This window comes from Pelmatolapia mariae, linkage group LG16_19 (genome assembly GCF_036321145.2).
Source record: "Pelmatolapia mariae isolate MD_Pm_ZW linkage group LG16_19, Pm_UMD_F_2, whole genome shotgun sequence".
NCBI classification, from domain to species: Eukaryota; Metazoa; Chordata; class Actinopteri; order Cichliformes; family Cichlidae; genus Pelmatolapia; species Pelmatolapia mariae.
Window position 1 is genome coordinate 68840276 of NC_086241.1, and position 24204 is coordinate 68864479.

Below are 24204 nucleotides of genomic sequence, written 5' to 3' on the forward strand. Positions count from 1 at the left end.
GTTATCATCTATCGTCCACCTGGGCCTTACACAGAGTTTCTCTCTGATTTCTCAGACTTTTTATCTGATTCAGTGCTCAGCTCTGATAAAATAATTATTGTGGGTGATTTTAACATCCATGTAGATGCTAAAAATGACAGCCTCAACATTGCATTTAATCTGTTATTAGACTCAATTGGCTTCTCTCAAAATGTAAAAGAACCCACCCACCACTTTAATCACACTCTAGATCTTGTTTTAACACAGTCGTTACCCGAACTGTTTTGGCTTGACCCCCCTTTGTTTTAATAATAATAATAATAATAATAATAATAATAATAAATCACACACACACACACACACACACACACACACACACACACACACACACACACACACACACGTCCTTCAGCCAGACATCCATCAAACCTTTTGTAAACAATTAAACAAATAAAAGTAAACTGCAATAAATTACAGGGTGCTATTAAATAAGCCGCTACCTCTTTTAAATAACAGATAAAAAACATCTTTAGGGTGTAATTATTTTACATATATATATATTTTTTTGTTTGTTTGTTTATTTTTGGTTTTTACTGTTGTCTCTCTGTGCAGAATAGGTTTAAAAACATAAACAGCTGTGGGATACAGTTTTTTCATGATTTGAACCGGGGGAACAAACTGTGGCAGGATCAGTGTTGTGCCAAGTTTGGTATCACCGACAAAATGTATTCCCCCTGCATCGCGAGCATTCGCTGGGCACGGAGTGCGGATCCAGTTTACTCCGCCTCCATTACAGACAATTAGACGTGGAAGTAGTGATGTTTAAGTTTTGTGAAAAAGTGAAAAATGAGTGTGGTTACATTCAACACAGTAGATGTCTTTCTGAAAGTGCTGTAACTAAGTTTAAGAAGAAGAAAAGCCTTCAGTAAATCCAAAATTCTGTAGCAAGAGTGCTGACAGGGGCTAGAAAGAGAGAGCAGTTTTCTCCTGTATCACATCTTTAATCCCTAGCTTCTAATGTGACTGAGTTGTCCAGCTTTTGTGTTTTATTGTCTATTTGCCTGCGTGTGTACGTGTGTGAGAGTGATTGACAAGCTAAAATCTCACTGTTATTTTTCCACGTGAAATTAAGAACCTATTCCTATTTAGGATTTTCTCCAATGACAATTCAAAACAATAATATAATAATCGAAATTGTTTAGATTAGAGACTTTTTTACTCTAAAACACAGTAATTTGATGTTAGCGTACAGTATGAGAAATATTAGGGAGGATGTAGTGTTAACTTTATCGAACCTGCACTGGACTGGAATGTAATGCCCTGAATTAATGCACCATAATAATTAATGTGCCACAGGCGTGAACGCAGTAGCGGTTTTAGATACGGGCGACACGGGCGGTTGCCCAGGGCGGCATCACGGGCATCGGCAAAAATAAATAAATAAAATTGCTGCCCCGACATCATGCCAGTGCATATTGGGAATGGCATAGGCACCGATCGGTTTTCTATCGCCCATTTGCTGGGAGTAAGGGCGCCCTCCGTTTGCGAGGTGCGCCTGCTGCTTGCGGCACAGGGAGGAGAGGGCGGGGCGGCGGGGGATTCTCTGGCTGGCTGGAGCAGCATCTAATAACCAACTCGCAAAATAAAACAAAATAAAAACAAACCAACAACACGAAAACAGCAGACATTATGATACAGACTTATAATTTGCGCCCATGTTTTTCTATACACGAAAAGTGAGCGCGAGAGCGCGAGAGCCCTCGGTGCGCCTGCTCGCTGCTGAAGTCAAAGTAAACTTTATTGTCATCTCCGCTACATACAGTCCAGTATATAGAGAGACGAGACGAGGCTCCAGTTACAGCAGTGCAAGTAAACGAATAATAAATATTTAAGAGTAAGAAAATAAATATACACTTTAGGACCAGGGGTAAAGGGATCAATAACAATTTAAAATGTATATTTTATATTTTTTTGCTTCAAAGTCTCACACAACCCGTTTTTCAAAGTTTAAAAAAAGAGAAAGAAGAGGAGGAGTGTAGCGACTTCCACAGTCGCTAGAGGCCGGGGATGGAGCCTGCCTATTTGCCTGACGCGCTGTCAACTTTACGCAATAATGCGAGAGGTGGAATTTTTTGCTTGTTTATTAAAGTGCTTGAAAAGTTTACAGAGCAATGTGATCGGCTCGCGATTCAAACTCTTAAAACATCACAGCTCTAATGCAACAAGGGGAAACTCGTTATGCTGCGGTCAACAAAAACTACGGCTACCCAGCCCTCCTCTCTGTCAAAATCAAACCAGTGAAAGACAGACTGACAACGCCCTCTTAATGTCACCGCTAGCACCCACGTGACTCCCGTTACACATCACCATAGCAACCAAACAAATGAAAACCCAGTGATCATTAAAATTCAATACATTTAATTATGGCTCCTACAAGGAGAAACGAGCAAAAGATACAGGTAAGCAGATGTGTCATTGGATAATGGCAGGTCATGTATCCTAAAACATTAAGAATCAGAATACTTTCTTAATCCCTAAGGAAATTATGTGGGTTACAGTTCCTCCAAGAAGAAATGGTAAAAATAGTAACAGTAAGAGACTAAACTCCAAACAATATATACAATAATATAATATTAATTAGTCAGTTTGTTGATTGTTGATTTGTCCTGTTCTCATTGTATGACGAATTATGATGTCTGTTTAGTAGCCGTTTGCATACTATGCATACTCTCTCTCTCTTCATATGTGTGTGTGTGTGTGTGGGGGGGGGCAGAGGGAGTGTTCGCCCAGGGCGCCAAACAGGCTAGGACTGCCACTGCGTGAACGTGTCTTCGAGGGCTTGCAGCACATACCGGTGAGCTTTTTTGTTTTTTATTATTGTTATTTCTCATGTGACTGTAGATAAAGCAGTGAAGCAGCTGAATTCTGACTCATGTGCTGAGTCATGTGAGAAGCTCTTCCATCTGCTCTGCTCCTGCCTGCAATCTGTCGCTTTACTCTGACTTTTTTCTGAAAGATGTCCATAAACATGTCTAACGCGTGTTCATATAAAGAAAAATCTTCCCACTTAATATCCATGTGTTCAGATTAAGAACAGATGGAGACTGTAACCAAAATAAATGAATGAAATTGAATTTGAGGAAATTGAGTTTTGCACAGAGACAGAAACTGGAAAGACTCACCAAATGATGAAGTTTATCTGCGTGCTGTGATGGAGTGACGACAGGAGGAGGTTGGTCTGCACACAGTCGAGTCTTGTAGCTGCTGCTCCTGTTTCGGACTCCGTCACCCCGCCTATATTTGTCTTATAGCTCCGCCCCCTGAAAGAATTAAAAGTGAAACTGGTTAAAATGCTGAATGTGTGAGTGATGCAGCTGCTGAGATGATCAGAGCGTGAAAACAATTCATTCATGCTGTTATGTCTGAATTACTTTAATGTTGAAAAATAAAAACATGTTGCATGTTAGCAGAATATGCCAGATGCTTTTTATGAACCACAGCAATATCTGTAAAACAGCTGATTTACAAGAAATCCCATGCTCAGAGGTGAGCTGATTATGTTCACGGATAAACTGCACCACCTGCAGGAGGGAAGCATCTTTACACAGAACATCAGGAGCAGGGGCGATTCTAGGATCAGAGCTTTGGGGGTGCTGAGCACCCAGAGAGCTGCCCAGCCAGGCAAGATAAACTTTACACGTCACGATGAGACTTCTTCCCTGTCTCTGTGCGTCCATGCATCCTTAAATGTCTCCAGTTGTCCCAAGTTCCCTCTGACTGTCGCCTTGGTGCATTTAAACCCCTGTTCCTCCCTGTCCTCATCGTCTGTTGTCTTCATCTCCGCTATCAGTCATCATAATTTTACCATCTCTGTGCAAGTCTGCAAATTTCTTTATTAAATCATAAGATTCTTAAATTCATCAAGTCTCTCTCTGCCTGGGTCCTCATCACAAAACATGACATCACCGTTTTGTACATTTTAACACAACCCCCACATTTGTGAAAGAAAAGCAAAACACTTTTTTGAGAAGTCTGTAACAAAACCATCAAATCTGATAAAGGTTATTTAAATGATGCTCATAGTGAGTAAGAAGTAAACTGAGTGCATGTTTTGGACAGAGATTCACTTTTAATGTGTATGTATAATATAATACAGATACATAAAAAACACTCCCAAAACAGAATAAATTATTACAAAATATTAATAAAAAACTATAAAAATGGAGGCAACTTTGCCTGTGGTAGAATGTATACAATGTGTGAAAAAATCTTTACTGCAGATACTAATTTAACTAATTTAATAATACTAATTTTGTGTTGTAAGATTTATGAGTTTCATGCTTTCATAGTGGTACTTGGGAGAGCTTGACATTTTTCTCAGGTGGCACACACTGTAAAAAGTTTGAGAAACACTGATAAGTGTTTCTCTGCCGCATAAGTCTGTATGTGGCAGTCATACAGACAACTGGACGGTCCAAAAGTTGGCCTACCTATTACTGGCTGAGGTTTTAGTAGAGTTGTTGCTGAACCACATAAAAATATATCATTAATTTTAATCTCCCCAATCAATGATAATGTTATGTTGGAATGTTGTTAAAGACGGTCAAAAATGTTTCAATCCAGTTTGTTTTGCAGATTCTGTATAGCAGCTTTAATATAGGGAGAACACAACTTCCAGACTGTATGAGTAAAATCAGGTTTTTTCTCTTCGTCAGTTTAACAGTTTCTGTTCTGCCTGTCACTGTTCCCTGTCTGTTTTCTTACCTGGTTCTTCCTGACCTTGTACTTTCTCCTCACGTTCCCCTCTTTCCTCTCTCCCTCTTTGGACTGACAATCATACACAAATAGATTGTATTCAATTAGATGAAAAAATTACATTAATATGAAAAAAATTTATTAAGATCACTAATAAAAAGTCCTCTCTCAGTGTACTTTCAACCAAAAGGCAAATAACCAAACCACATGAACATCTAATAAAAGACATAAAATATTGAAACACTGATCCAACATTATCCTTTATTGATGGATCATTTGATTTTACACTTTTACCTGAATGTGGCTCCTGTTTTTGAAAAAACTTCCTCATATCCATTATGAACCTGGCTGTCTCTCTGCACACAAACACACACACACAACAGGAGTTATAAGGTTAATGGGCATCCAGTCAGTTAGCTAGTTAGTATCCATTTCAAACAGGACAGTGGTAACAGCAGCAGGCTACGGACAATTTTAAGTTTTTGATTTTAAATAGGCTATATACATTTCAATGGGAGCAACAGGATGGTCAAATGTCGGTGATTTTACTACAGAGTAGGACGGATTGTAGGGTAGCAAACATTGTCGGAAAACACGTTTTCAACACTGCAGGTTACCTGGTGTAAGGTTTTTCAGCTAAAAAGAAACATGACTCCTATCTAACTACATAAAGAGTAACTGAAGGTTAAATGCTGCTAATATGTCCTGTTTTAATCCAGCCACTCCACCTCCGCTCCGCTGCGTCTCAGCTACCATCGCTGTGGCAGCAACGACCCTACAGCCAGAGTGGGGGCGAGCTGGAACAAACCATTGTGGTTTGTTCACAATGGTTTGTTCACATTTTAACAACTTTTGTTGTTAAAATGTTACGTCTCAACCAAGTACTGTATGCTTTTTATATTTTTAGTAGTGTGTCACAAAAACAGCAAATATTGTCAAAAAAAGTAAGAAATCTTTGGGGGTGCTTTGATTCATTTTGGGGGTGCTTCAGCACCCCCAAAATGGGCTAAGATCGCCCCTGATCAGGAGGATGAACGAGCACAAAGTCTCTCCTGTGCTGCAGTTGTGAGAAACGGTTACTGAACACGCTCTGTGCAAATTCGCCTCTCTCCTGCAGGTGGTGCTGTTTGTCAGTGAACATATTCAGCTCACCTCTGAGCATGGGATTTCTTGTAAATCAGCTGTTTTACAGATATTGCTGTGGTCTATAAGAAGACTCACTGACTGGATTATTTGATCCATGCTGATCCTGCAGTGGTGAGAAACTGTTCCTGAGGATGCTCTTTGCAAAGAAGTCTCTCTCTTGCAGATGGTGCATGTTCTTGGAAATGTTTCACAAAAACGTGAGAGTGAAGTGAGCAGAGATGGAAGAAGAGTTCCCTCCTGTTTCTGTAGCAGCAAATTAATGACAATTCAGAGCCACAGCTTCATCAGCAGTCTCATAAAAGTGAAAAAAAAAGCTCAATGCAAGTCCTCATCTGTAACGACACGATCAAGCTGGCAGCACCTTGAATATGAATGCGCGTTTATTTTGGACATTACGGTTGTGGCACCTAATGATACAGGCCAGTAGAAGTTTGATAAAGTTAACAGCACTTCCTTGTATTACGTTATAATTATTAGAAGAATTCATGACAAAATCTTTTACTGGATATCGATTCAGGTTGAGTCCAACTCTGTCCATGATTACTGTCACATCAGATTACTGAGTGTTTTACAGAACAGTAAGTCTGTGACCAGTGCTGGGCAAGTTACTTTGAAGAAGTAATTAATTACAGTTACTAGTTACTTCTTCAAAAAAGTAACTGAGTTAGTAACTGAGTTACAAGATTCTAAAAGTAATTAATTACTAACGGAGTGAAATCAGCAATGTGTTCGTCTATCAATCATATCAATTCAGTGACTCAAGATGGCGCCGGTGTGTATGGCAGGCCGTCCTCATCTGCGCCTTGGCATAGTACTCCTTATTGTTTTGGTTTCATGCTCATCAGGTGGCTGTGCACTAATAACTTACGACAGACAAATGCCTTTAAATCTCCGATTCTCTTACTCGCATTGCCCGGATCCATCTTGGAGCCTGGGTGACGCCACCCCTCTATGGCAGGCGTTGTAACGATAGAAATAGTAATTAGTTAGATTACTCGTTACTGAAAAAAGTAACGCCTTTACTTGTAACGCCGTTATTCCCATCACTGTCTGTGACCTACACAGTTTAGATTATCATTATGTTATAAGCAAACAGCATCTCACACATTCTGTCTGTCTCTCTCACGCGCACACAAATATTATTGTGTAGACATAAACAATAATATCAACAGCAAGTTAACATGCCTTTGTCTTTCCAAGTTAAAAGACATTGTAGAACCTCCAGCACCACTTACAAAGAGATTTAAGTAAGTGTATGTATGTATTTGAGCCTGTGTGTAAATTTTAGATTTTGTGTGGTTTAGAAAATCCAAAATAAATTCAAACTTGTGCACCCAGTTTTTATGTAAGTCATTAAAGATGGATGCTGTAAAAACATTCCAGCCAGAAGTCATTAAAAGCCCAAAATTACTGTGACATTTGTATCCATGATGAATGTAACTGTGTAAAAGGGGAAATGGAACGTTTCAACATAACTGTAATGTCAATGTGGAGACAAAGCATTGAAAAAGCAAACTGGAAGGCAAGGGCGTAGATTTGGTTTTGGCATTGGTGGGGACGGATGATTCAACCACTGAACCCTGCCCTGTTTTTTTTTTTTTTTTTTTGTCTGTGCTACTTAATAATAAGAGGAGAAATATTCTTGCCTACATATCCTATTCTACATGCTTTTAAACCATTTAAAATCACAATTCATAGTTCAGTGATTCCTGAGATTAGGGACAAAACAGGTTTTAATTTTCTAAAATATATTTTTTGATTTTTCAAAAACATATTTACATATAATTGTTACACAAAGTTTTGGCTGTCTCACCATGTTTTGGTACAATCTCCCAGGTGTAACATTTTTAAATAATTTATGATTTTGCTGGAGAAGTGCAAGGTTTTTGTCAACACCGTCAGACACAAAGAAATGCAAAAATATATATTTTAAATTAAGTTGTTTCAGCTATTTTGACTATTAGCAGCTTCTCTGTTCTACTTTTTATGCACATATATTTTCAAATGAATTATACCATGTTTAAAAGTAATATAGTTTGGCTTTTTATTATTAGAGTTACAGTCATACATATTTTCAGAAGCTTGTATTTAATCTCTATAAGAAACAATCATATTTAGCAGCATGCAAATTACACATTTATTGAGAAAATTATGTATTTTTATTGGAAGATCATGAGGGAGGAAAATATATGGTTCTTCAAAAGAGAAAAATAAACAAAAACTCCATATTATGGAGTTGACAAGATGCTGACAGTGGTGACACAAATCTGACTAACACACTGGTAGAAAACAAGATATTATTTCTTTCAAAATGACAATTAAACCTTAACAACCTTTGTAATATCACAAGACACATCATAACAATTCTGTTTTTGCACATTTGCAAACCTTCTCTTCTGCCTTTTTTCTCTTTCTTTCAGATCATTATTTTTCTAGATCTTTCCCTTTCCTTTATGAGAAACTCTTTCTTCAACTCAGGCTGACTGTTAATTTTTCTCTCTGACACTCCCTGTTCCTTCTCTTTTGTTCCTCTACTGACAGGTTCCCCTTTGCCATTCTAGCCTGAAATGTACCATTTTGTAATTACTATAATTTTTCGGAACCATATTAATTTATACAGATTAAGGATGAATATTCACAACACAATTATGTATTAAGCAACAGAAATGCTATCCGGTCCTTAAGTCGCTGTCATTAGCCGTTTCCAGGTCCAAACTCTGCTGCAGATCCCAAAGTCAAAGGAACTGTGCAGCATCACTGAGAGTTACAAACTGTCTAAATTCTTTCATCTTTAATAAAATGATCAGTGTGGCTGAGTTAGAAGTTAGCTCGCTGGTTTCCACCTACATTCCAACATAAATGAAGACAGAAAACTAAACAGCAGTGACATTTGTAGGGTTACTGAAGTTGGGTTAGCTGCTATATAATGATGTGCTACGTGGTCGCTAGCGACACAGCTATGTTAGCATAACATAAACACAGTGAAGCTGGAGGATGAATGCTAACTTTTTTCCGCTTGATAAAAGTTAATGCAGGGTTTCTGATGGTTAGGCCGACAGTGATCACTGACTGTTTTTAGGGGCTTGTTCAGATTAAACAGAACAAGATAAAAAGCATTAAAACATTTTAACAGCACAACAGGCTTAATAAACACAGAGTAGTTTAGGCCTGGAAGCAGGATTCACACATCATCACTTAAAGAACAGCTCTCGGGGCAGAGATAGCTCAGTAGATGTCACATGATCGGAAGGTTGGGCGTTCAAATCCAACGAACAGCGGCTATCCTGGATTTGTAGCTGCCCACTGCATCACTGAGTGAATGGGTTAAATGCAGAGGACTAAGCTTTTTCCTACAGGATTAATAATGTATACATAAACAATGAGATTCAAGATAAGGCAAATTTGATAATCTTCGACACATCTGTAAAGCAGAAATATCAGTAAAATACACAGGAAGTAATGTGATGAATAGCACACTTTTGTGGCATTTGTCAACACCATTAGAAAACGGGTCAACACCGTCAGACAAAAATCCTGATGGTGTTGACATCTGATGGTGCTGACAAAATACCCTACTCTCTCATAACATATGTTTTTCTGACAGAAGCCATCTTGTTTTTCATCAGTTGCTTATGGCTTCTACAATCTACCTAAATGAAGCTCTTTTTACAAAAAAAAAATTAAATCTTGCATTACATCGACTTTGGTGTTGACGCACTATGGTTGTGACACAGAGTTTTATCAGAAAGGTGTGCAATAAACAAAATAAAAAAAAAACTATCACAGCAGTGACCTCATGGCATGTGTATCAAACAGGAAGTGGTAAAGGGGTCCTCAGAGTGTAAGCTGCCCACAATAATTCCTGATTTCTTTGAACTTTTAAAAAAATCTGATGGTGTTGACAAAAACTCAAGACACTTAAAAAATATGTAAAAATACATTTTCAATATCATATTTTGATATTATATAAAGTATTGACTTAAATACTTAGTGACAAGAGCCATTGTCAGAAGATAATTATGTTTTGATCAGTTACATGAAATGTATTCTTTATATTTATCAGTGAAGCACATGTCTAACATGACTTTTCACCTAGTAACTTGTGTGATGAACTTATGCAGATACTAACCGCTTCCTGTTGTTCTGAACATTTAGATGTAGAGAAGAGAAAGCTCAGCTCTTTTACGAGAACATACAGATATAGAAAGGGAAAAACCCGCTGATCTGAATGATGTTGTTATCTTTGTATCAAACACACACACACACACACACACACACACACACACACACACACACACACAGACTTGTATAAATAAAGAACGCAGGCAGTGATGAGACGCAGGTCATGCGTCCATGGCTGCCCTCGCGAGTGAAAGAACTGCAGTTGTTTGTGTTTTCTAACTCAGACATCTCAGCTGAAGAACGGCAGGGTGATTTAAAGAAATCCCCTGTCAGCCATGATGTTTAATTTTACACTACTTTTAATTTTTTTCTGTATTTTAATATTATCACACCTGCTTCTGGACAATGGATTTTTAAGGTACTGGTAATCTATTGTACAATTTAAAATAAATATGTATGTATAGAAAATGCAAAATCATGCTTTTGTTGTATAAACATTGCCTTGGTTTGTCTTTTAGTCAGTTGGGTTAACACTTGTATTCATATTTTTAACCCCAAAAATTGGGTTTTATCTGGTGGACATGTTTTATCCCTTATCTCAAAAATCACTGAGTTTTATATGTGACCCCCCAGCAAATTTATACAACACTTTAGGCACACTATTGCCCCTATCAAATCAGTGACATGGGATTTTTTATTCTAAACACGAACTACTGTTACACCAACAGACATGGACTACTGGTGCCCCACACAACAACTCAATGTCCACTATGCGAAGGAGCCAAACACATGTGTTCTCCTCTCGTTAGCTGAGATAAACTGCTGGCATATTTGTTTGACATCTATACTGTCCAGTCTCGCCTGGTGGACATGGCAACATGTTATTCATGGTTACATACAATTTTAGACTGATGTGGGCCAAAGCCTAGCACATACTTGCCAACCATGAGACCTCAGAATTAGGGAGACATTCAAAAGGGCTGTTGGTGTGTGTGTGTGTATACACATATATATATACATATATATATACACACACACACATATATATATATATATATACACACAGTAGCGGTTTTAGATACGGGCGACACGGGCGGTTGCCCGGGGCGGCATCGTGGTGGGGGTGGCATCACGGCCATCGGCAAAAAAAATAAATAAATAAATTGCTGTCACGACCTGCAGGATCAGCAAGGCACTGATCATTATATCCCCACTCCTGGCTCTCTTTCTCTCTTTCTCCCTCTCTCTCTTGTTTTGTCGGGGCGGAACTCATGGTGGGTTCACGCCCTCGGCCCACGCCTTCCTGGATTGGGAACACCTGGGCCTCATCAGACCAGTTGGTATTTGAGAGGGAGGAGGTCAGCTGTTTGACGCTGGATTGTTGTGAAGACTCTAGTCAGTACACGTCGAGCCCAAGTTTCCCGTGCCTCCGTTTCAGAAGTTAACGTGTGTTTCTGTGTTCCTAGATTCCCCAGACCCGTCCCCGTGTTTCCCCGTGTGGAGTGTGGAAGGAGTGACTGGTCGCTAGCGGAGAGAGAGAGAGGCTGGAGTGAACGTGTGTGATTCCCCTGTTTTCCCTGGAGCCCTGTCCCTCACGTCTTGTATATAGCACAATCCTCACACTGTCTGCAAATACACTTGGTGAAGATCTTGTAAATAAAACCGTCTCTGTTAAAACGCAACTCCGGAGTCCTGCGTGTGGATCCTCAGAGCAACCCGTGACAATTGCTCGTACTCATGCTGCCCCGACATCAGCCAGCGCATATTGGGAATGGCATAAGGACCGATCGGCTTTCTATCGCCCATTTGCTGGGAGTAAGGGCGCCCTCTGTTTGCGAGGTGCGCCTGCTGCTTGTGACACAGGGAGGAGAGGGCGGGGCGGCGGGGGATTCTCTGGCTGGCTGGAGCTCACAAAATAAAACAAAATAAAAACAAACCAACAAACACGAAAACAGCAGACATTATGATACAGACTTATAATTTGCGCCCATGTTTTTTCGAAATTCTGTACGCGAAAAGTGAGCGCGAGAGCCCTCGGTGCGCCTGCTCGCTGCTGAAGTGAAAGTAAACTTTATTGTCATCTCCGCTACATACAGTCCAGTATATAGAGAGACAAGACGACGAAGCTCCAGTTAGAGCAGTGCAAGTAAACAAACAATAAATATAAGAAGAGTAAGAAAATAAATATATACTTTAGGACCAGGGGTAAAGGGACCAATAACAATTTAAAATTTATAATTTACAGTTTGGTGATTTATAGTCTCACACACAACCTGTCGAAAGGGGAGGGGGCCTGGCTGCTTCCAAATAGAGCACAATTCATTCATAATGTTGTAAATCCAAGCCCATTATGTATTCATGATTTGCGAAATCCCAGAAATAAACCCTCGACAAAGTGAAACTGTGAACTAAGGTGTAGGTCTGTTAGGTTATGTTGTGGCGATCCTCGAGTTGGGGGATTTGTGTTCATACTGGAGTGCAAAATTAAAACCAATGGAAGATGGACAAGAAAAGTTCAAAGTCATCAGGTGCTCAGTTTAGAAAAAAGAGAAAAGAAGAGGAGGACAAACGAGCAAAAGATACAGGTAAGCAGATGTGTGATTGGATAATTGCAGGTCATCCTGAAACAATCAGAGTCAGAATACTTTATTAATCCCTAAGGAAATTATGTGGGTTACAGTTGCTCCAAGAAGAAATGGTAAAAATAGTAACAGACTAAACTCCAAACAATACATTATGTTACAGATTTTAATATTATTTAGTCATTGTCAATTGTTGATTTGTCCTGTTCTCATTGTATGACGTATTTTGATGGCTGTTTTGTAGCCATTTGTATACAATGCATACTCTCTCTCTCTCTTCATATGTGTGTGTGTGTTTCTCTGGTGAAATTCAGTATGGTTCCGACAACAGTTTTAGTTTTATGTTAATGTACAATCCTTAATATGTTTTATAGCTGTGTCCCAAAACGTCGGCTGCATCCTTCGGAGGACCCGGGCTTCGCGGTATACGTGAGCCGGGTCCTCCGCAGACCAAGAAGGCCGGAAGTGCGAGGTTGTGAAATGGGACGGTCTAGCCTTCAGATTTGCGTCACCGCTGTCTTGGTGGAGTTTAATAAACTCGGCCGTCTGCTCCTTGCTATCTAAAATATAACAGGCATAAATTCTCAACGTCTCACACTTCTGTTTAATTAGTTTTCTGTTTGACGTTTATTCAGCTGTGTGAAAATCCCGGAGGAACCCACCCGATGGATTAATAAAGTTTTATTTAATCTAATAATCTAATAACTTTGATCTCAGCCAAACCGATTTACTCCGGAACAAATAAAACACCGAAAAAGGCAAACAATTACATTTTTATGTTATCCGAGTGACTTATATATCATGTTTAACCTGAGTAGAGAAAGAGCGAGGGTCTGAAAACGATGAAGCCGGGAGTCCGCTGCTCTCGCCGGCTGGAGTGACCTTTGAACCCCCCAGCTTGCTATCGAGCGGGGGGGGGGGGGGGGGTAACAGACGTCTCCGAAAACGTCGGCACACTTTTGCAAATATATGATGTCTTGATAAACCAAGCAGATATTTAAAGTTTACATGGCTACTTTCTCGCCTGAAAATATGTTAAAAGTTTATTTTGCGACCCAGAAAGATTAATAAGACTAATTTTAAAACATAGTAGCGGCCGCCATTGTTGGCAGCTGAAATTTGGCTGGGCCGCGCTATGAATTCTGGGATATGGTGGGCCAAGAAGGACACACCCGACCCATCCTTCAAATTCGGGGAAATGAAGGACGCATTTGTTGGCCGCATTTGAAGGAGTCGACGAATTGGGACAGCCTTCGTCGCCTGGCTGTGACGTAATCGGCCTTCAAATGCAGCCTCCGGAGGATGCAGCCGACGTTTTGGGACACAGCTATAAGCTGTCCTTGGCCGTTTATCAATGCCCAAGTACGCGAGTACGTACTGGCGTGCTCGGTGAGTACGTACCCGCCGAGAACGCGAGCACGGACTCGTGGGCTGTTTCTCAATTCTCAAGTACCCGAGCACGGACTCGTGATTTGTACCAGCGTACGTGATGATGTCACAGGTCCGGAGTTTTTACTGCCGTCCCCTCTTAGTTTAACTGTGAGTAACATGTTATGAAGCTTAACTTTAATCACAGCCAAACCGGTTTACTCAGGAACAAATAAAACACTGAAATAAACCAAACATTAACATTTAGAAGTGATCTAAGTGACTTATATATCATTGTTAACCTCAGTAGTGAAACCTCTATTAATAAAAATAGTGTACATGTACATACGTGTACATACCTTAATACAAACAAGCAGGTGAGATGTTAGAACGCTTTTATTTCTATTCTAGTGGACACTCAATACTATAGACAGCTGCTGGGGTTTCTTTAACCTGAGTAGTGAGAAGACCGCGAGCGGGCGGGGAGGGGAGGGGGGGGGGCGATGTGCCGGGAGTCCGCTGTTGAGTTTTGGACGAAATGCATTCTGGGATATATAGCTGTCCCAAGTCTACACCGATGCATGCTCGATAAAATGGGCGGATCGAGAACACATCCGGGACTTTTTCGCGTTCTCGGTGTGATGCGTACTTCGAATTGGAACAGTACTTGGTCTCCGACTGATGACGTATCACGAGTACACGAGAACGCAAGTACGCACAAGTACGCATATTGATAAACGCCCTCAGTGTCTGTGTGTGTGTGTGTGCCAGAGGGAGTGCTCGCCCAGGGCGCCAAACAGGCTAGGACCACCACTGGTTATCCAAATAACTGTAATTCATTTGTGTAACATCACACTTTGAATATCTTCACATTGGACTACAACCCTTTATGATCAACCTGTCTACTAATCAGTCAGAAATAGACTATGGCTTCATTTTTGAAATATTTCAAAACTATACCTGTGTATCAAGTTGAGCCCAGACCTAAACAAAATGCCCTTATTGATCTTTGATCCACTGCTGAAAAAAAACTAAGACGAACATAGGGAAGCGAGGGAAGTAAAATCTGACCCGTGGCAAAGTAAATCTTAAAAAAATAATGAAAGCCCTAAAGATTAACTATGTATCCATTACACAGCATACCTGATTGTATACTAAAACAATACCACAATCTCATTAAAGAATTTCTCTGGGCAGGGAGGAAGCCTAAAGTGGGCCACCATAGAAAAGATTCTTGTCACACCCTTTCACCCTATACAGATGTCATCACAACAATCCAGTGGTAAAGAGACAGAGAAAAACACAATTACTGAACACTCTCAGGAGGTTTGGGCAAAGGCTACAAAATGTACAAACTCTCCGATTACAAACAGCAATATGCGTCACTTTGGTATAGCCCAGAATTAAAAATAGAGAAACAAATATTATTTTGAAAAAGAACTCTTGGTAATGGAATTCATACAATTAGTGACCTCTGTAAAGATGGTATTCTTAAATCTTTTGTTGAGTTAGTTCAAGAGTACAACCTATGAGATAGGGGTGACTTCTGGAAGTATTTGCAGATTAGACATTGCATAGAAAAGTTTCAGCCAAACAAAGCAGATAATTCAGTAGTTAGCCCAACCCCATCTAATCACAAGGCATTACTATTCCACAGTAACTCAATTCACATGACCACCAGCACATGTGACAATCTAAGAATTATCTAGTAGAGAGAAATAGAATTGTGAAATAGATACCTGGGAATATATCTTGGCTGATAATGGTAAAAATAACAGACATGTTAGACATAACATCATGGACATCATGCAGGCTTTTTAGAACAGGATTTATAAATAAAAATGTCTGCTGGAAATGTGAAAAGGAAACTGCCACCTTTCTGCATTTCATATTGGAATGTGCCAATGTTAAGCCATTTTGGCATAGAATATAAAGCTCCAAGAGAAATGAGTAAGACTAAGCCACTGTCCCTATGTTTAGGTCTTCTACGAGATAAAACAGTAATTCCACCACTGCAAAAATGGTGCACAGTCAGGTTTGTCTCTGCAGCCAGAATTATACTGAGACATTGCCCACAAACCCAACAGTCCAAGAGTGGAAAGTTCTAATGTGTGAGACTGTCATATCAGGCTATTCTGACTGGATTGAGGGGCAAAGGGCCTGTGGCACTAGAGAGTTGGGATTGCTTTGCATGGTACCTCACCCCTACTAGTGTCTGACTGTGATCTCTACTAGAACAACTTAACAACACAAACATTAAGGAACACAGGGGAGATCAAATAAACAGAAAATTCAAGGACCTAAATATAGCCTATGATGAAAACTCAAAAGTTAATGGAAAATACAATACTCAAACAGCCATAAATTTTACAGAACTCAAAAGAACTGGGTCAGAGACCCAGGATTATGACATTTACTCAGATAAACAATTCCTGACCTAGTAGGGGTGCTAAAAGATGTTCTTAGAGTGACTGCACATTTCTGTTTTTTGGGGGGGTTGTTTTCTTTTTTGTTGTTGTTGTTTGTTTTTTTTACAATTATTTTATTACGCAATGATTCAATTTTCACAGGCCAAAAAATGTGCTGTAATCAAAATGCTGATAGGACAGATATCACATTGGAAAAACATTTGGAGTAATTTTGGCCCACGTGTCTTTGGAGGGGTTTTGAGCATGAATCGCTTTCATAAGTTCATGCCACAGCATCTTAAACGAATTCAGGTCAGGACTTTGACTAGACCACTCCAAAGGTTTCATTTGGTTTTTGTTAATGTGATTTTGCACAAAATAAATAAACCTGAAAACTGAAATGAATTACCATCTTATAATCTGATTGTCTTTTATGCACACCAATGTCATGCTGCCTAGCTGTTGTTCTGGATTTCTGCTCTGGTTCATGGTCATTTGTGTTTCCTCTGTATTTTAGACTTTAAATAAACCTCCTAAACAGTTCCTGCCTGCCTGAGTATTTCAACCCAGATCCTCTTTCTTGTTATCAGTGAACATCCCTGATGGCGTTTCTGCACTTGCATGCATGTGTTCATCTATTAATTTAACCAAATCTCTCACACAAAACAACCTAGATTCATAAGGAGCATTACAGACCAGAGGCAAATCACATAAATCTAAGTTTGGGATGTATGGCTTTACTGCCCCTTTAATTTCTGGTATTGGTATTATTTATTGTTGTTTGGGTGTGAAAGAATTTAAAGGAGACTTACAAGAGGTACAAGATAGGAAATTACACATTGTCTTTATTATAGAAAAGAAATTGTTACACTGACCAACAAAGTTTAAAATTTACTAGCACTTCATTATTTAAGTCTTTGAAGAATACATTTTTAGAAATTAAAATCTGCCATTCATTAACACATACAACAGAGTTTATGCTTTTAAACAGAAAAAAAAATACAATGTGGTCCACCCACAGGCCTCAGATGTTCAGCATAAATGTTAACAACCAAATGGATTCTTAGAGCAGATGAAAGAATAGCTGGAAGTACACAGTGTTACCCCAACCATCTGGAATTAGAAAGAGACAAATCAAAATTAACATTAAATTCATCAAGGCAGTGGTTTTTATCAGCAATTAATGGCATTTAAATAGAGGCCAGCACCTATTGATTCTTATTTAAAAATATATTCATTTCATCCAAGTTGAAATTTTTCACCTAGATTAACACCCCAGCTGCAGTTACCCTGTGCCCCAGCAGTTTGGCATTCTCTGCAGCAGACTGACAAATTCTGCACCGTTATTCCCAGCAAGCAAACCCTTATGTGTTTGGGCACAATAATACACTTTACTGACCCACTGTATATCAGATTTAACAAAATGGCATACATTTAAACACAGGGTGTGTCAGTCTCATAGCTTGAAAGAAGCCGTGTATCAAATTTGATCTGAACTGACATTTTAAGGTTAACTCTACAGGTCATGCTCTATGTAAGAAAAGAAAATAATATAACATTTTCAGATGCTGATATTACTCACAGCTGGATCGTAGGAAGACGCAAGGGTAGCTGCTGGAAGAGGACTGGCTGTACCAGTTGGTGTAATAGAAACCCTCACGGTCAATCCAAAGCCACTGGTTCTGAGATGCAAAGAACATATGTGTGAGGGAGTGTTGACTTAGTCTCTTCATTTATTCTCATATCCATTCTGTGTAAGTCTAGACCCATTTCTGACCAGGTCCAAAGTTTGATCTGGACCGACTGAGGTGGTGTTTCTTTTTGTCTAAAACTCTACCTGCAGTCTGAAACCTCCCAGCCAAGCAGTAGTCCGACCCGCTGTCTGTGTCAACTGTTGGAGGAAGCTGTACTCTCTGAGGTTGGTAACTGAGGCCAGATTGCCACCCAGACTATTGCAGTACTCCTATTGGATAGATGAACATAAAGAGATGTATCATTAAGCTGCAGTGTGAACTTAAAGCTCTGCGAGTCATGTGGGAGACTGACTGTCCTACAAATATATACAATCACCAAAGCTTTAGGTCAGGTGAAGCAGAGACCGCCATTTCTATGATTTCCATGAAAGGCTGTTTCTAAAAATTTGCTCAGCTAATTCAAAAACCATGGAATATCTCATTGTTCAGCTGTAAATGTATAGTTGAGCTCAATGACAGTACCTCAGCAGAGAACCAGGACTTGGGACTAGTGATGAACTTGAAGCAGCGAGACCCATAGCTGAACCAGCCATCTGGACAGAAGCTAAAACGAGCTGCAGGCAGACAGTGATGAATACTTCATTATTGTGTCTACTTTTGCTTCTTTACTTTTGATCATGCTTTTATAGCATGTTTAACAGCCTCAAAAACCATATTAAAATGACATTTTAATGGGAGAGAAAAATGTATTTAAAGTAAAGTAAAGTAAGTAAAGACATTTGACAAAAGGTAAAATTCCTATTGCTCATCAGTTTCACCACAGCATCCTTTCCAATCAATCCTTAGTTGGGGTGCCAAAAATATGGCCACTTTATTTAATAAGCTTACACATTCATACATATCCAAACTTCTCTACTGTGGCCTGCAGAGAGAGGTGTTTGAATTTGATTTGACTATTTGTTGCTGTTAATTAAAAGCTTATTTACCAGTGAACTAAACAAGGTCAAAAAGGGAAGTGAAAGAGTCTTACATTGAGGTTTGTCTTCTCCTTCAAACTCCTGGGCTACACAAAAACAAATTAACACAATCAGTGATAAAAAGGAAGATATATATCATTTTAAGAATATTCTCATTGGTTCCTACACACAACATTGTGTGTTCTCTTGTCTGTCACAGTGCAGGCTAAATATGACACAAAAGCCAACAGCGAAGGGGACACTGACCACACGTGTGTTGGTTTTAGATTCTGTTCTCACTGTCTTTTTACGTCTTAAAAGAAACACTTTCAACACTCACCTGAAGTCTGCTGATTGTCTTCAGCTGGAGCTGCAGAGAAAAATGACACAGTCAGTAAAAATGGTGCATTAGTGAGTCTCCCATCATTTCTTCAGGGTTGGCTGATTGACTGATGAGCAGGTTTGTTTGAGTCTGTGTGTGCTGAATCTTACCTGCCAGTGCAGCATAGAGGAGAGCGGAGAGGAGCAGGACAGTCTTCATGTTGATCCTCTGTTATGAAATAAACAAAAACAGCCAATGAATATCCAGAAAGAGCACAGGCATGAAGCCAGCGAATGAAAAGCTCTGCAGTAGGATTCTTACCTGTCAGGTAAAGCTGTTGTTCAAGTATCAGCTGAGTGATGCAGTAATGACGGGGAACTTCTCTGGTCTTATATACGTAAACTGAGTCACATCAGGTCACGTTCCTGTGGGCGTATGCAGGCCAGGAAGATATTTGCAGAGTGCACATAAAGGTATGTACTTGAACTCTGATCTGTTTGGTAAACAGGAAGTTATTGATGTGTAAATTGTATCTGGCACATGTATTGTGATACATGGCCTCATGTTGTTTAGACTTGGTGCAATACAAAAGCAGTGAACTGAAATCTATTGAACATTAACAGTGGTCGTCAAACTTCAGTTAAATACAGTCATAAGGAAATAAGACGGTTTATTTATCTGGTTTTACTGCTTAAATGTCCATAAACAGTGTTTCATAAATGAATCGTTGTGCTTCAAGAAAACGTGATGTTTGAGTATCACGTCTAAACTTTAGCATTAACACTCAGACAAGTTTTAAAACTTTAAAGACAACTTTTAAATTTATACCACTTGCCTTGTGATTGTTCTGCTAATATTATTTGGCTGATGTTATTTTTTTATTTGGTAGTCAGTCCTGTTCGTATGTCATAGCTTGTGTATATTTTGAATATATCACAAGAACCGTCATTCATTGTTTTGTCCTTGTTTTCATTTACTTGCTTGTTTGAATCAAGTATTGTTGCATGCCTATCATGTACAAACTAACAGGTGAAAATACATTTTCAAGACCATGAAGTGTCATTTTTTGACGACCACTGTTAATGTTCAATAGATTTCAGTTCACTGAGGAAATTATTTTATTGCTATGATATAACCTGTAACAATAACTCTGCATTAACTCTGTATTATCAATTTAATCTCCAGCATTCATACTGTATTACGATGCCCATTAATATCTGTTGATTTTACATTAACCTTTTATTACAGGAGCAGCCATAATCATTGTATACACATAACATTAAGGTTAAAACTGCATATAGGTTTATAAAACACATATAGTACAGATAAGTTAGAAACAGGCTGGAGTGAAGGCCTGAATGTAATCAGCTTCTGGTGTAATTTGCTTTACTAAAGTCTGCTTAACAACAGATGATAGGTGATGGGTCAACAGGAGGACAAGTTTACGGGGATATCCAAGGTCTGAGATCATCACCATATTTGGAAAAAGATGCTGGAAAGAGGAACGTCTGTGTCTGCAATTAGCTCTAAAAATATTGATTATTGTCTGTACAAGATGCAAATTATGTTCTTAGAATCCAAAATGATGTTCTTAGAACGCGAGAAGGGGCGTTTAACCCTGACATTATAAAAGTGACTGCCTGTGTACTTTTGGAGAACCCCGCAGATGTGATGCTGTGAGCTTCTTCCCACGTGTGTTGTTAATAAACTCTTCATCTGATTGCACTCTACTCGGCCTCCGTTGGTTTGTCCTGTGCCACATTGTTGAATCCGGTAACAGGGGGCACCCACGAAGGCAGAACAGTGAATGGGGAATGGGGCCCTCACATGCACTCCACCCACGTAAACTGTCTGGAACTGCTGGCAGTTCACCTGTCGCTAAAACATTTTCTCCCTTGGCTGAGAGGTCATCATGTTTTAGTGAGGTTGGACAATTCCACTGTTGTGGCCTACATCAACAGACGAGGGGGTCTGGGGTCCCCCAAGTTACTGTCCTGATTCGAGATATTGAGAACCAAAACAAAATACCAGAGGCCCAGAAGGATGCAATCAAACAGATGAGTTTATTGAACACACACGTGGGAAGAAGCACACAGCATCACATCTGCGGGGTTCTTCCCCAAAAGTACACAGGCAGTCACTTTTATAATGTCAGGGTTAAACGCCCCTTCTCGCGTTCTAAGAACATCATTTTGGATTCTAAGAACATAATTTGCATCTTGTACAGACAATAATCAATATTTTTAGAGCTAATTGCAGACACAGATGTTCCTCTTTCCAGCATCTTTTTCCAAATATGGTGATGATCTCAGACCTTGGATATCCCCGTAAACTTGTCCTCCTGTTGACCCATCACCTATCATCTGTTGTTAAGCAGACTTTAGTAAAGCAAATTACACCAGAAGCTGATTACATTCAGGCCTTCACTCCAGCCTGTTTCTAACTTATCTGTACTATATGTGTTTTATAAACCTATATGCAGTTTTAACCTTAATGTTATGTGTATACAATGATTATGGCTGCTCCTGTAATAAAAGGTTAATGTAAAATCAACAGATATTAATGGGCATCGTAATACAGTATGAATGCTGGAGATTAAATTGATAATACAGAGTTAATGCAGAGTTATTGTTACAGGTTATATCATAGCAATAAAATAATTTCCTCAATCCCACACCCCCCAGCCCGAAAGAGAGGCATCTGTGGAGACCACCTTCCTGGCTGAGGTGACGGGCTCATCTGCATTATCACAGCCGTGGAAATTCGAGTCTCCACGGGTTGCGTTATGGCAGACATTGCTCTGTTTTTCACCATGTTTGATTTTTTTCATGTGTTTTACAACACTCGACAGCGCCCTCGGCAAACTGCCTGGATGCACGTGTCAGGACTTTTTTACTGACAGAGCCGCTGCCTTGTAGCACTTATCTGTAAGGCTAGACTGGAAGCAGTCTGTTTTGGAGGGAAGGGATGGAGCCCATGAGGACAGGGTGAAGATGGCTCGCTACCAACGGCTCCACTTGTGGCATCTGGTGGAGGCCGATAGACTCCATCCCCTCACAATCCAGCAGAGAGCTCCCCGTGATGGGGTGTTTCTCGCTGTGAGATAGCGGCCACGTCGCTGCTATGTCATCGAGTAGTTCCGGGAAAACAGGCAACACATGCTTCCCCGTCTTTGTCGCCTTCGGCAATTTCTTACCATCAAAACGAGATTTTACAACCTCAATTTGTATGTCGGGCAACAGGATGTTGAGCCTAGCAGCTGAGCGCTTGCACATGTCCTGCAGGTTGAGATCCAGGGGAGACGGTGGTGTCGGTTTTTCAACCCCGGCGGTAGCAGAGGGCTTTGTAGCCCAGCTCATGCTAGCCAAGGGGGTGGAATCTTCCTCGTCGTCGTCAGACAGCAGGAGTTCCGAGTCAGCCAACTCATCTCCATCCTTGTTAGCATCTCTTCCCCGGGTGACTCCAGCATGGGGGGAAAAAAACTCACATTCTCCGTGTGCCTCCAGCGACGGGAAAGCAGTCGCAATGGGCTGAGGGTCTTCCTCTGCCCAGCTCGGCCCTGGCGTTGTGACCAAATCATTGGGCATCTCAATTTCTTCTTGTGCTGAAGCAGCCTCACGCAGCAAAGGGTCGCCAGGTTAGCCTGGCGAGCTAGCCTGCGGCGGAGTAGTTTGCGTGGGAAAGCCGCGCAGTGGACACAGTCGTGTGTGGGTGTCAAGGCAGCCTGAGCGTGTGATAAGCCCAGGCATGCCACACACACGGGGTGTGTATCCCAGGCAGAAATCTTCTTGCTGCAAGGACAAAGTTTTGCAACTTCGTTGTCAGTCATAGCCATGGCTAGCTAGAGGGTTGCGCACATTAGCGAGACTGACACCGAGTGTGGAGAATATTGCTATTCCTCAGCTAACGTGGGGTGAAAAGTAGTGCTACTTTTCTACAGGTATTGCTACCTAACATCTGAAACCGCTAGCGCCAAAGGGTATTGCTACCTGATGGTGAAGCTAGTGGTACCTTTATTAATGTTGCTACTTCGCTTTAGGAAAATATTACTACTTCCCAGGGTGAAAGTATTGCTACTTGACACCAGCACTAGCTACTGAACAGTATTGCTACTGCTTGTATGCTAGTGGACAACTGAAATGCTGGGAACAAAACGCCCGGCGACCGAGTTGTTCACTCAAATCTGTGGACAGTTTAGCTTAGCACCCAATAGCACAGTTGTCTACAGGCGTCTGTGAGAAGCCAGAAGAGGTTTTTCAGTGACATCTGATGCTATGTCAGCCTATTATATTGTTAAGATGTATCTGTCCCACTGCGCAAGTGTCCAGTGAAGGGGGGCATGGCTACGCGCGGGTGGGAAGGGGACGCAGAGATTTCTGGGATGGGGAGTTTTGTTCTTGTGTGGATGAACGAAAGAAGGCGACGATTAAAGTTGGAGTTATCATACCAGTTGTGTGATTATTGGATTAACATTGGTAGCAGAGGATGGTTGCTGCTGGGAATTACAAAGTGCCACCATCGTTCGGTGAGAAGACGTCTTATGAAAGTTGGAAAAATGAAATTGAAATCTGGAGACTCGTTACAGACTTGGACAAAAAAAAAGCAGGCTCTAGCGATTACTTTGTCGCTATCGGGAAGAGCGAGGGAAAGCGCACTGGAAATCGCAGCCCACGACCTCAACACGGATACGGGTATGGATGTTCTTCTAACCAAACTGGACTCCGTGTTTTTAAAAGAAGAAAAAGATCGACAGTACGAAGCTTACACGGAATTTGATCGGATCAACAGACAAAGTGGCACGTCGATGGTGGATTACATTATCGAATTTGAACGACGGTACAACAAGATACGTAAGTTCAAAATGGAATTACC

General features: G+C 40.3%; 1 protein-coding gene and 1 pseudogene across 2 annotated transcripts in view; both read right to left on the bottom strand.

Annotated features, from left to right (window-relative positions):
• Positions 1-24204, bottom strand: part of LOC134644112 (interferon-inducible GTPase 5-like) — a 97562-nt gene that overhangs the window by 26925 nt on the left and 46433 nt on the right. Inside the window, exon 1 of one of the 2 annotated variants that reach the window (XM_063496840.1) lies at positions 3162-3237. The exons of the other annotated variant lie outside the window; for it this stretch is intronic. The gene's annotated coding sequence lies outside the window, so the exon portion shown is untranslated. Of the gene's footprint in view, positions 1-3161; positions 3238-24204 lie in introns of those variants that run through there. 2 annotated transcript variants of the gene reach the window in all.
• On the bottom strand, positions 17336-19551 carry LOC134644750 (ladderlectin-like; annotated as a pseudogene).